General features: G+C 50.7%; 1 protein-coding gene and 1 pseudogene across 2 annotated transcripts in view; one reads left to right on the top strand and one right to left on the bottom strand.

Moving 5' to 3' along the window:
- The window catches only part of LOC135908758 (endothelin-converting enzyme 2-like), a 64,392-nt gene that overhangs the window by 12,845 nt on the left and 38,030 nt on the right, over positions 1 to 13,517 (top strand). The window lies entirely within an intron of this gene.
- On the bottom strand, positions 426 to 1,263 carry LOC135907634 (uncharacterized; annotated as a pseudogene).

Consider the following 13,517-nt stretch of genomic DNA (forward strand, 5'->3'; position numbering starts at 1 on the left):
CAGGTGGTCTGTGAATCAGTGACCACTGGGATCAGTCCATGCGGTGATGGTATGGTTGGCGCGTGCATGATGGTTAGGGCGATATCAGCCTCTGTCGCCATGTCACTGTCCACAGTGTTGAGCGTGGCCGAAGCCCTCAGAACGTCTGTACTATCTAGCACGACTAGACATAGCGCTCGTTTCTGTGGGTAACAGGCCAGGTAAGTGTATAGCACCGATGTGTTAGATGTGCCACCGCCAAAGAGTCGAGCCAGGGCTTGATGAATGAATTTATTCCACATTAAAATGTGCCGAAGACGCTGCGGTGGAAAGAGGAGGGGTGTTATTGCATAAGGGGAGCGGTAAGGCTGCCTCCGTTTTATTAATGAACGTCCTGGAGGCACCTAAGTGGGGGCCGCATGACGCTTGTGGCTGTCGCGGAGCCGATCGCCGACTGGTGGTGCTGCAGGGTCCTGAAGGAACAGCAGCAGTGCTCGCCAGAGCTCGATGGCATGGTCCCGAGACGTGGTATCCGGGCAAGCCCAAGTCCGGAGAGAAGGGCAGGGTCCTCGCTGTATGGTGGCCAGGGCGCGAAGCCTTGGTGGGATGTAGAGGGGGCACTCCCAACAAAGGTGGTTCAGATCAGCACGACATGTGCACATGGAACAGAACCCACTTACGGCTGGTGGTGTGCCACCCTTGTGCAAACGGTTCAACAAATGAGGAATAAGGAGAGTGCTTGACTGGATTCTCCGAAGCAAGACTGACTCTCGCCGTGTGAATACCTTCGGTGGTAGTGACTGTATAGAGAGTGGATTGCGCACTGTTGCGAGATAGGCGGCACGTCGTTGCTTGGTCGCATGCTTATCTGACATTGGGTCTGCTACCTCAGGTGTGGTAGCTAGGAGAGGATAAGGATTATCGGAGGTTCTGGCTAGCGCGGTAGAGAGATGAGTGCGCGCCCGTCTATGAGCCTTCTCGTTTCCGGGGATACCGCAGTGCGCAGGGACTCAGTGAATGGTAACATTGTGACCGCAATCGCGGCGCAGGCGTGCCTGGTGCCGGATCTTCTGCAGTACGGGATCTGTGTAAATAACATTAGAGCATGCCCAATGGGCAGCCTGGGAATCTGTGTACACGTGATGGTCAAAAGGGTCAGCTTGAGACTAAGTTGCGGGGGCCCACTCGAAATAATCTAGGATGGCCATTAGCTCAGCGTGGGTGCTGATATATGATGGCGGCGGTTCTGATTTTCATTTGTCTGGTCGTACCACGCAGTCGCATAATAGGTGTTACTAGCGTCGTCTGCAGGCAGTGCAGCGCCCTTGTATACGATGCATTCAGCCAAGGAGAGTGAACTCGTAGCCTTGCATATGCCTCTTGGCATATGCAAGGCGCTGCATTCGCTGAGTAGGGTCCATATTGAGAGGAAGTGGCCTGCCATCGGTGAGAGCCGTGATTTCCCACGGCGTTGTGTTGTTTGGCAAAATGGGCATTTTGTGGACGTCATACCCGAGGAGCATGGGTGTGCGTCGCCCGGCTTTTGTGGCGCGAAGTCTCGTCTCTTGCATATAGGTGTGCATGTCTACGAGCTCAGACAGGTTGTTGAGTTTGCTCCAACTTTTAAGCGCTTCGAGACTTGTGTACCTTGGGAGTCCAGTTACAACGCGTTTGGCTTCGTTAGGTACCCGGTCGAGCGCGTGCATCTGTGTGCGGTTGACTGGATGATACGGCAGCCTATACATGATACGGTATAAGAGAAAAGCTTGCGCGAACTGCCGCATTTCATGTTCGTTTACTCCACGGGTGCGGGTAGAGATTCTGCGTAAAGCGTGCAGGATTGGTTTACTGGTCTTCGTAACGCATTGGAACCAAGTGTTCGCTGTGCAGTTCTCGTCTAGGTGCATACTGAGTATTCGGATAGTAGATTTCCGTGTGATGGGTTGGTCACCGATGCACAGTTTATAAGACTGCTTTTCTTCCTGCTTTCCAAAGGTAGACCTGCCAACATGAATGACGACAAACTCTGTTTTCTCTGGGGCAGTGTGTAAACCCGTTTCCGTGGCATAGGCGCGAATAATGTCGAGAGCTTGTTGTAAGACGTCCTCCTGCTCAGCGATGCACCGTTGATGCGTCCACATGGTGACGTCATTGGCGTACACCGCGTCTTCCAGGCCCGATACCTCGGCAAGGCGCTTAGGTAGCCGGTGCATAGCTATATTAAACAGCCTCGGTGAAATAACCGAGTCCTGGGGGACGCCTACGTGGTTGATTCGTATGGCATTGGCGTCGTGACCAACTTCGACTTGGTAGCTTCGCTCTTCAAGGAAACCCGCTATGAAGTTGCACATCTTCCCTCTGATGCCAAGGCCACGTGCTTTGATCATGATAGTGTTATGTGGGACGGAATCAAATGCCTTGTGTATATCCACTGCGACAACGGCTCGTGGGTGCACCGAATTAGAGTCGAGGACGTCCTGTTTTAGGCGGGCTAGCACATCATGCGTTGATAGCCCATGGCGAAATCCATACAGTGTAGGAGCCAAAAGGTCGCGGTCTTCAAGGTTCCACATCAAGGGTGTGTTGACCATGCCCTCAATTACTTTAAGACACGCGAGGTCAAAGAGATCGGACGGATGTTGGATAAGGTATGTGGTGGTTTACCAGGCTTCGGAATGGGCTTGACCACCGAAAACTTCCAAGTGGAGGGCAGTATCGCGGTATCCCAGACTCGATGAAATTATCCGAGAAGAGGGACAGATTGCGTAGATGAGCCACGCTTGTGCTTGTGCTTGGGCTTGTGCTGCTGCCTTTCTTCGGCCTTTATGACGGCCAGGCTGCATATTCCGGGTAATTTGGGCCACGTGAATTTTGTTGCGAATACTAAGCGCAAGAAGTGTGCGGTTTTCCTGTTGTAGTTTTCTTGGTGTTTGGTATACTAGCCGGGATAGAATGTGGCACCCTTGCATTGGTCGTTGCAGACGTTGCAATTGGCTGTTAAGATGACCTTCGGCTAGTTCGCGGATGCTGCTGTGCACGCCCAGTCGTAGTAGGAGCTGCGTAGAGGCATGCTGGGGTAGTCCCAGCGCTGCATTTAGTGCCGTGCGAAGGAGGGTGTCCATCTAGTGCATGAGTCATATTATGATAGGGGAGGTGGTAGGTTAATCGGATAATTATGAGGGCTTCCACAATTCGGAGTACGTATTATTCTTGAAGTCATTGTCGGCCGTTTGTAATGCGCTTTATCATGCGCGCTACCTAGGTAAGTTGTTGGCGGAGCATGTGTAGGGTATGTGCGGACTTCCCGTTGTGTCGTATGTGAAGGCCTAGTACACGTAGTCTGTCTATCTACCCTTGGAATAACAATGCCATTGAGATGCAATGTGAAAGCTGGTGGGATATCGGCCTTACTGCGTTTCTTGATTACAAGCAGGAGAACTCACTTTGTACTATATCTTTGTACTATATTTACTGCTTCCAGCAGTGCGTCTTGAATAACGCCGTCTGACCCTGTGGTCACCCACATTGTTACATCATCGGCGTACAAGGCGTGCTGCATGTTCGAAAGTTAGTTGAGGAGGGGCGGTAGCTTTGCCATCGCCACGTTGAACATTGTGGGTGAGAGAAGCGAACACTGGGGAGTTCTTCTGAAGGAATGTTCAATGAAATCTGACCGAATATCACCTAGGCCGATGATGGCTGTGCGGTCAGATAAAAAAGGCTCGGACATAAATTAGATGCGTATTCCGCATCGGGAGGATGCAAGGTTGTTTAGATTGAGGTCATGTGAGACGGTATTGAAGGCCCTCTTGAGGTCCAACGCCAGAACGGCTCTTGTTTGAGCTTTACGCGCACTATTCTCAACGTCTTCCTTAAGTTGTAGGAGTACGTTCTGCGCAGGCAGACCTGGTTGATAGCCGAATAGGGTATTGCTGAAGAATTGATTCGCTTCGAGGTGAGGCTGGAGGCGCATTAGAACTACGTCTTTGAAGAGTTTGCCAATACACGAAGTCAGGTAAATGGGTCTGAGATTTTGGAGGGACGGCGGTTTCACTGGTTTCGAAATTAAGGTAATATCGGCGTGTCGCCATTCCTGTGGAAACGTTTCGTTTAGTTTTTCCAATTGTTGCAGTAGGCAGTGAGTTGCCGTATGACCTGATCGTCGAGGTTGCGTAGCAATGCACAGTGAACGCCGTCTGCTCCGGGCGCTGTGTTACATCTTATGCCGTGTAGGGCTGCCCTCTCTTCTGTTTCTGTAATACGGCCGTCCAATTGGGTTTCTTCCTCGTGTGGATAGTCTTTATACTCCGGACAGTGACCTGAAGCAATGTATCTCTGTTTCAGTGTTTGGAAAAGAGCGTCGTCATCCATTTTTTTGTGGCTGATAGTGCGGACGATGTTGGTTGTGTGCCTTATTGTGTGCGTTGCGTTGAGTAGTGTTCTGAGGAGGGACCGTGTTTTGGAAGTACTTAGTGTGCCTTTGAGGCGGTCGCAGATGTTGTGCCACTTTTTATTAGTGAAGCTGGTGGCGTATTCTTCAGCTGCTGCTGTGATCCAGGTGATTATTTATTTCAGTCTACGGTTGTGCCGCTGCCTCTTCAATCCCTTGGTCAGGCCTCTTCAAGCATCCCAGAGATGGAGCAGATGTCTGTCCCCATCCGGTGCATCCATTGTTGCAGTAAGGTGCTTAGTGGTAGCTTTGAAATCTGCTTGTAGATGTGCCCACTCGTGTAGAGATAGTGCGTCACGTGGTTGAGATTTGGTCTTGTTGCGCCGGAAAGCGTACCAGTTCGTTATCTTAATTGGTCGTTCTGGTGTGCGTATGACCACCAGTTGGACTTATGTAGCTAGAATGCTGTGGTCACTGCAAAGATCCTCCATTAGGTTGTTCCTGGAGCATTGAGTGAACCCCTTCACCATTCTTAGGTAAGGGCAAGTATCACTGCTTACGCTGTTGCCCATTCTTGTTGGTGAGTCAGCTTCTGTCAGGAAATTGAACTTATGAATGCTCATGGCGTGGGCTAGATGGCGGCCTTTTGGAGTTACTGTTTGGTACCCCCAGGCTGGGTGGGACGCATTGAAATCTCCCAGAAGGATCAATTTTTTTGCTTGTTTAATGGTGGCCAAAGAAGTTGTCCGAAGTCGCCTCGTCGTGACTTAGGTACACTGTAGATATTCAGTAAAAACAAGCTGGTTTGATATCAATCCCTAGGTACAATTTCTAAGAGCTCATGCGGAATATGGGAGCTGTCGAGCGTGTGCTCGATCACTTAGATTTGTTTGGACACAAGAGTGATAGCTAGTGGTGGTTTGGTGGTGTCATACTTGTCGGTGTCTGCATTGTATCCAGTGAGTGTGAGAGTGCAATGTACTTCTTGAAGTGCTATAATGTCTGGTGGGTAAGGCTGCGTGTCTATGATCTGTGTGAGCGAGCCCCTCTTCCTTCGGTACCCTCTACAATCTCATTGCCACACCCGGAATGGGGTGGTAGCGCGTCTCTCAGGTTTGCTGGCCATGATTGGTTGATACCGCCTCCCTGGTGGGGGCAGGTGTTGTACGAACCAGACGGGTGTAAGGGTGCGAACTTCTTGGTTCTCGAGTGGCGCTGGTGTCATGTCGAAGTGAGTGGCTTCTTCCGCTATCATTTCGCACACTTCTTTTTTGGTGCACGAATTGTGAGGGAGTTTCTCAGGTGCGAGTGTGGGTGCTTGGCTGAGTAAAAGCGTCGCTGCGCGAGGCCCTTTTATTTGTTTATTTGCAGTACGGACGGAGGTGAAGGAAAGGAGGAGGAAAGAGGGAGAAACTGCGCTGACCAACTCACTGGTGTCAGCTTCCTCGTGTGATGGTCGGGCGTTTTCGTCCACGTGGGCTGAGGTTCTTTCGGTAGCTATTTCTGCTGCGTCAGGCTGTGGCTCCCAGATTGGCTTCGACCACGTGGTTTCTTCTGGTCCTTCGACGGCCTGCGGACCCTGGACCTATGGGACTTTGGGACTGGCTGTGTCCTCGGTATCGGTAGCGGGGGCGACCACGTGTTGCATAAGCAGTCGTAGGTGCTGTAACGTTGAATGTCGTCACCTGGCTGGACTTCTTGTCGTGCTGGAGTTGTTTCTCCGCAATTTTCTGCTGCTTTCGAAACATGTGGTTCTTGTTAAAGGGTTTTCGTGGCCTTGCTGGAGATCGGATGTCCAGTAGTGGGGTGGTCATCACCACAATGCAAGCATTTCAGTCGGCAATCATGTTCTTCGGAGGGGTTGGATGTTCCGAACGCAGCACAATGGGGTTTATCCGGGGTTGGGCAAATATCCGTTTGATGACCAGTGGAGAGGCACATGCTGCACAGGTGCTGTCGGGGTTTATGAACGTAGCACCACTATTCTGCTCCGTAATAGTAGATATACCGGGGAACCCGAATGCCAGAGAACGTGATGATGGCCGTGGCTGAATTTCCCGTCATTCTTGCTTGCAGGACCTGAGCCATCGGGGATCGTATGTTTGTCATCAGCGTTATCGGCGTGGTGTTCTTTTCTATGCAGGCGATGACTTCTTTGCAGTAGGCATCCAGAGCAGCCACATAGGCCTGAACCTCGTACTGTTTGTTTCCCAGGCATATAGACTTGACCAGCTGCAGTCTTGCCGCTAGCTCTTCATCCGGTGTGCTGACCACTGCAACGTTCTGCTCTCAGTGTATGCGTATGGTTAGTTGGTGGAACGTGCTCTCGTTTAATTCAGCCGGCGTGCCTATAGCTCTGGCTATAGAGTGCTGCGGACACTCACCGAGATTGAGGTCATCTCTCGGTCGGAAGACCACTTTCAAGTCGTCTATCGGAAGCAGGGGCACCTGCGAGCTCTTATTGCGCAATGTCAGATGTAGGTGGCCTTGCTGGGTAGGTTGAGGGTTGGGTAGCAAGCTCGACGTAGCTTGGACCGGTTTCTTGCGCTTTCGGGCCACGGGAAACCAAGTCCCGTCTTCGTTCTCTCGACTCGGTTAGTCATCCATAGCGGTTGCTGGTGTGGCTTCGTCCAATGCTGCGGCAGGTAGGGGGTCTCTGGTACAGATTCTACCCTGAGCTGCATGCAGATGAAAAAATGGTAATATCAGCAGCACCTGTACCACAATCGTAAAGATTATGCGGTAGCCATTCACACAAGGATTGAAATGTAAAATCTCCGCGCGGCATCCAGCGCATATCCATGCGACGCTCCTGCACATACAAGGTGTTAACTTGACGCGATAATATTTGTAGCTCGTCCAACAAGTGGCTCACCAGAGTGGGATGCGTGGAAAGTACCTAAGACAGTGGAGCACATACTTTTGTTTGCCCTCTGTATGGCTGCAAAGGGCAGGTGTTGACCTCTTCATTAGCGCCAATCAAGAGGTCGTTGAGCAAAAAAAAAAAAGAAACGTTACTGAGCCCTGGCTTTGCATAATCTCAACAAAGCGAGTCAACATGGCTATTTTTATACTTTTTAATTAATTCCGAGCCATCGCTCTCCAACGTATCATGTCCGCCCTCTACGAACACGACCGATAGATCAAGATTTGCATGCGCGCCCTGCTACCCAGCGGCAGCAGATGACGTATTTCTTTCTACGCCTACAACTTTCTAAAGCCCGAACAGACGCTAAACGACATTCAAGATAGCAACCCAGGCTATCAAATGGTAGGCGGCAGATGTATGGCAAGCACGAAAAATTTACTCATCCCGCCACTTGGGGTCCACCTACCAAGAGAGCTGATGCAAGGCGGTGTCCTGATTCTAGTATACCCCTTCCATCCAAACGCAGACGCATGCTTTAACGGCCGTAAGACCAGGCACCGACGTGTGACGTCAGCCCAGACACCATCGCTGCCCGCACTGCGGAGGAGACCATGAGCCGACACCACAAGGCACGCCACCAAGATGCCAATCACGCTGCATCATCTGCCGAGGAGGACACATGACGAACAGCTCCAGATGCAAGTAACGCTTCGCCGAAAGTCAGTACCCGAAAACCCATGTCAAGCGAGAAACATGCAACAATCGCAGTCGCCAGCGAAGTCATCGATGTTGAAAAACCACAGCCCACCTCCCTCGGACAAGTAAAACTACTCCCGTCTCTAGAAATCCCAAATGACAACAAGACGGGATAGCTAGTCGAGATCATGATCCCCTAAAAAACAAACAATTCCCATCGGAAGGCCCAGATCTAGAACCTTATCATGAAGTCGCATACTGTACCACGACTCGTCCAAAACGTCGCCGAGCCCCTCTAGAGTGGCATGGACATAAAACCCACTGTTCTTGCTACAATGGCCTGTCCCCAGTTGCCCCAGTCGTGAGACGCAGCCCAAGACCCGCTCGTAAAGGAACCTCTTCCAACTATCTCGGCACTGAAGTCTCAAATGGCAATGCCACTAGCTTAGCTCAAAACATTGCTTACGCAGAACGTCTCCCTTAAACACAAACTCTGGAAGGCCATCATTAACTTGCTTCAACCAACACAAGAGCCCCAACCCGCCATGGGAGGCATACATAAAGCAACAACTTTCGCGGAAACGCTGCTATCTGAAGAGGACACGATGGTAAGCTTAACGAATATGGCGACACCACTCGCAACCATAAAAACCGCCGTAAAGAACACCGTAGCTAGCTTCACAGCCATGGAAACCACCGCAAACAACACCGTAGCCTGTTTAGAAGCGCTGGAAATAGCCATAGCCCACGTTTGCAATAATTCAACAGAGCATGGCCAACGCAACAGCAGACATGCACAATCGAGTGCCCTATCATTCGCCAGCCCCCCACAGCGGACTTTACCACACCCTCAAGTCACGATCTCACAGATGCATCATGGCCAGCACGCACTTATGGCACTGATGCATAGGGCACTGGAACTGCAAGGGCTATAGCAAGAAGAAAGAACACCTGCAGCTACTTGTACAAGAAACGCAATAGCCACAAAATTATCAAGCGCCTCCTCATATCATCGCACTGCATTAAACAACAGCTGCCATCTCCGCCTGCATCACTTTCCAACAACTCACAGACCAGAGGAATGAAGAAGGTCGAAGTACGGGTACATTCATCCACAAGAGCCTCACAGCAAAGCAACATGGAATAGAAACATCTGACATTCCACACAGGCTTGTGGAGATCATTCCGTGTAAATGCACGCATGAGTCACGCTTGACCCTCAACGTATAATGCACGTATAATGGCCAATGACTTCCACCTTCAATTCCGGAAAACCACCTCGCCAGCACAAGATGCACAGCTGTTCATACTGGGGAATTTCAACGCCAGACTCCCCGACTGGGGCTACCTGCAAGCAGAAAAAAGAGGCAGGACACTATAGTAGCTAAGCCAGGACCTCCGTTTCACACTACTAAACGAACCACAAGCGCCTCCCACCCGCATTGGAAAAATCGTGTGTAGAGACGTGCCACCTGAACTCGCATACTGCAAGAACATTTCGAAGGCCAGATGGGAGAACACCTGACAACTAGTGGCAAGCGACCACTACATCATTACCGTTACGTTAGACTTCCATAAGCCAGAACGAACACAACGCACTCACTCGGATCACGCAGTCGCTGAAATTCAGAGAACTCCGCGAAAGCCAAGTCCCCGAGTGCATAATCAACATTATACAATTCAGCCACACACTATTGCTCTAGACCGCCAGCAACGGGGCAAGCTGCGCAATGGACTAAAGGACAGCTGCGCATCAAGAAAACGTGGCACCTCTTAGGACACTTACTTGATCCCGACAATTCACCATCCCGACATCCGTACCACACAGGCTCAAACGCGTCGTTCACAAAAAGGTCGAATCGAACGAAGACCTCCTAACTGAGCTGGCAGACAAATATATCAACCACGTCCACTAACGAAAGCCACCACTACCACCTCACGAAGGGGATACAAATCTAACCCTCGAGCCAAAGTGTATGCAGTCATTTTAAAGCTGCGCACAACATCGGCGCCGGGCCCAGACGGAATCTCAAATAAAACAATCCTTAGCCTATACACACAGCGAGTAAAGGCCCTCACTGAATATTTCAATGACTGTTGGGGCACCGGCAGCATAGTAGAATGGAAACACGAGAAAATAACTATTCATACCAAAGTCCACAAACGACAGATTGTATCCAAACTTTGCCCAATTTCGCTCAGTTGATGCCTCGGCAAACTCTTCGAGCACGTGGTATTAGCGCATCTAGAAACGCTCGCCGAGGACGAAGACCTTTTCCCGCCAACAATGATTTGTTTCAGTGTCTACCTAACCACTCAGCACGCCAAGTTGAAATCCTCCACGATCTATTTAAAGACCCCGTACTCGCCGGCACAAGAGGATTGCTTGGCATAGACTTGCGCAGGGATTTATGCGAAGCATACTAGCCGCACAACCACGCTCTTCCTTGCTGCGCCGCGTGCGGCCGCGTAGCTACCATATGACGTCATAACAGCTGCAAAAGCGGAGGCTCAACTCGTGCGCTCGCTTGCGGCCGCGTAGCTACATAGCCGGGTCTCAGCTGGTGCGCTCGCCTGCATGAGTTGTTTCTTCGTCTAGCCGAACCAAATATAGCCAAGCAACAGCAGTTCACTAGGCTAAACAGTGGTTCAACAACTAAAATAAAGGCTAGTATGCTTCGCATCCTAGGCTTAACCTTAGCTAAGCCACAGCCATTTTTTCATAACGCAACCCATGAAGCCATAACCCAACCCTTGGCGGCAACAGACCCTTCGTGTGCGTGGACAACTACGTGTGCTGCTTCCTACACGGCCGCACTGTGCAAGTTTCCATGACTGAAAGCAACGCCAAGAAGAGAATCACGTTGACTAATACCCCTGTCACATGGGCGCCCGCGAACTCAGTTCACATGAAACTTTCTAATTGAGAATTACGGACAAGTAATTGCGGCTGTGCTACACTGCACAATAACAAGCTTTCGATGGGCGCCGTATGGAACAAAAACGGCGCTGCTGCGCTTACTTTCGCATGCAACTACTCACATATACTGTCGTTGTTAAAGGTAGTTTTTGTAACACGTTACGTAATCTAATAAAATCACAGCTAGATAGTTTCCTGTATGTTACCGCAAGACATGTTTTGCAAGCATAGCGAAGTTGAAAGTGGTGCTGGCTACACTGGGCTGTTGATTTGTGTGCAGGCAGCGCGGGTCACATTGCTCAACCAGTGCGCTTCGAGTTGCGATTCAGTTCTGCGTAATCGAGCGAGTGTGTGTGTTGGCAGCGAGCTCAACGACTTCCAGATGAGCGACGAAGCGGATAGAGAATATAAATGGTGGAACAACGTTTGTCCATGCCGCATGGCGAAGCATTGGCGTAGACTGCATGACGGTATGTCCTTAAAACCAAATTCAAGACTCCAATTACGCGGCCTATTAATTAGGACAAGAAACAAATAGGTATGGAAACGTTTTTAAGTGAGCCTGTTACGACAGTTTTGTAAGCGTGGTTTTTTTCGCAGCTGTAGCTATCTGAGAACAAGAGTACTCCATCCAGCCGTAATGGTGATTACCGAGCTCCCTTTGCCAAAATCTCCATTTAACTTCCTCGGCGCAAGTGAGACCGTGTGACACGGAGCGCAACTCCTCTGAAGTAAAGACGAAGGAGTTGACTGCAGTTCGTGGGTACCCGTATGACAGGGCTATAAAAAGGCAGGAAACAGGGAACCGCCATTTGACGATTCATTTTAAACCTTGTAATGAACCAACTCCCCCCTTTACTAGACGCATTACCAACATCTTACGCACCCTATACGCGGACGCTGGAATGGTACGGACAACTACAAGCTCCAACGGACAGATAGAGGAGGCAGTGCAACGGGCCATCGACACCGTGATCGAATATGCCACGCGAGCGGTGCTCGAGTGCTCATTGGAGAAATCCGAGTTTCTTCTGCTGCACCCTACTGACTACCGTAACTACAAACAGCCACCACCATCCGCCATCACAATCGGGAACGACGAACCCAAATACCGTCCGTTCAGCACATGTCAATTCTCAGACTTCACGTGCAATCAGAAGCAATACCGTCGTGCCAGAGAGGCTTACAGTCGCCACCACGCAGATGGCCCGACTTTTAGGTATTGTGTCTGCCCGGGAACGTGCTACATGACAAAAGGAAATTATCCAGCTGTTACACGCATGCATAACCACCACGATCAAGTACGCCTTGCTGTATTTGCACCTACTGAAGGCCACAAAGGAAAATGTCGTTAGACTAATAGGCAAAGTCCACAAGATCGCCCTGGGCTGCGCCCGCACCACATCCACAATGGACGTCCTCAACCGCGGCACTTATATCACGCTTGACGACCTCATAAAAGCTCAGCCAACTGCACAAATCCAACAATTAAGCAGCAATAAGACCGGAAGATGGATACTCGAACGCGTCGGCATCCCCGGGTCACCGAGCCGACCAGACTAGATCACACTAGCACCCCGGATAAGTAGACGCTTCAGAGCAAGGCTCCGGCCAAAGAACGTGCTGGCCGGCGATCGCGATTGTAGACGACTAGCGCGAGACCGAACCCTTCACAGAGCTCACGACATGGACGCAAAGGCCGTTCCAATAGACGCGGCAGGATACGCAGCCCCCAGGCATACCTATGCGATGAACGTTTCGGCCAGACGCACACCAGTCGACAAGAAACCCACCACAATATGGGGCGGCCCCATACCCACACAAGACCCAACCGAGGCCGAAAAAGTCGGGGTTGGGTCTTATACCATCATTCGATTTTCCTACCGGAGAATCTCCCCGACCACGACGCGCCTCTTCCAACATCTGCCCCGAGTGGCACGCAGCACCTTAAGCAAAATCGCCAACAGCAGCGACGACGACGGCGATTCCGCTATCATCCAACTCGTCTGGATCCGAGCGCACGCAGGAAACCTGGGTAACGAAGGCGGCCACTAACAATCTCGAGGACTCACACGCCGAGCGATGGGCCAGAACTCGGACCACGACAGAAATCGTGACGAACCACTCCCCACCTTTACCTACATCCCGCAGCATTGCAAAGCACCGAGGCAGAACAAACCACCCCCCACTCACTAAACTACACAAAGCAAAGAAAAAGAAGCAATTTGCAGTACCACCCGCTAAAGGAAGCACCGATTGCGATAGCAAATAAGTAGACAGCTGTACGAAATAAGGGTAGTAATGTTATCGACTGTAAAAGCTCGTAAATACTAGATTAATATCTACATTAAGAGTGACAGAATGGGTATGCGTGACCAAACGAGGACGTAGAAAGAAACAGACACCCACAAACAGCACTATGTTTGTGTCTGCGTCTTTCTACACCATTGGCCACTCGCACTTACACATTCTATCACGGATTCAAAGCAACTAGCCCGCCGACGTGTTTTAACTAAATAACAGACACGGTGTCAAGGGCACAGGGATAAACATGAACACATCGCCCTCGATGAGCGCGGAAACTTGATGTCGAAGTGGTGGAGTGAGGAATCGCAGGAGCCGCAAGCGAATTGACCTTCGTGCATCTCGCGCTTCAACGCAAA

Source organism: Dermacentor albipictus, chromosome 7 (assembly GCF_038994185.2).
Source record: "Dermacentor albipictus isolate Rhodes 1998 colony chromosome 7, USDA_Dalb.pri_finalv2, whole genome shotgun sequence".
Classification (NCBI taxonomy): domain Eukaryota; kingdom Metazoa; phylum Arthropoda; class Arachnida; order Ixodida; family Ixodidae; genus Dermacentor; species Dermacentor albipictus.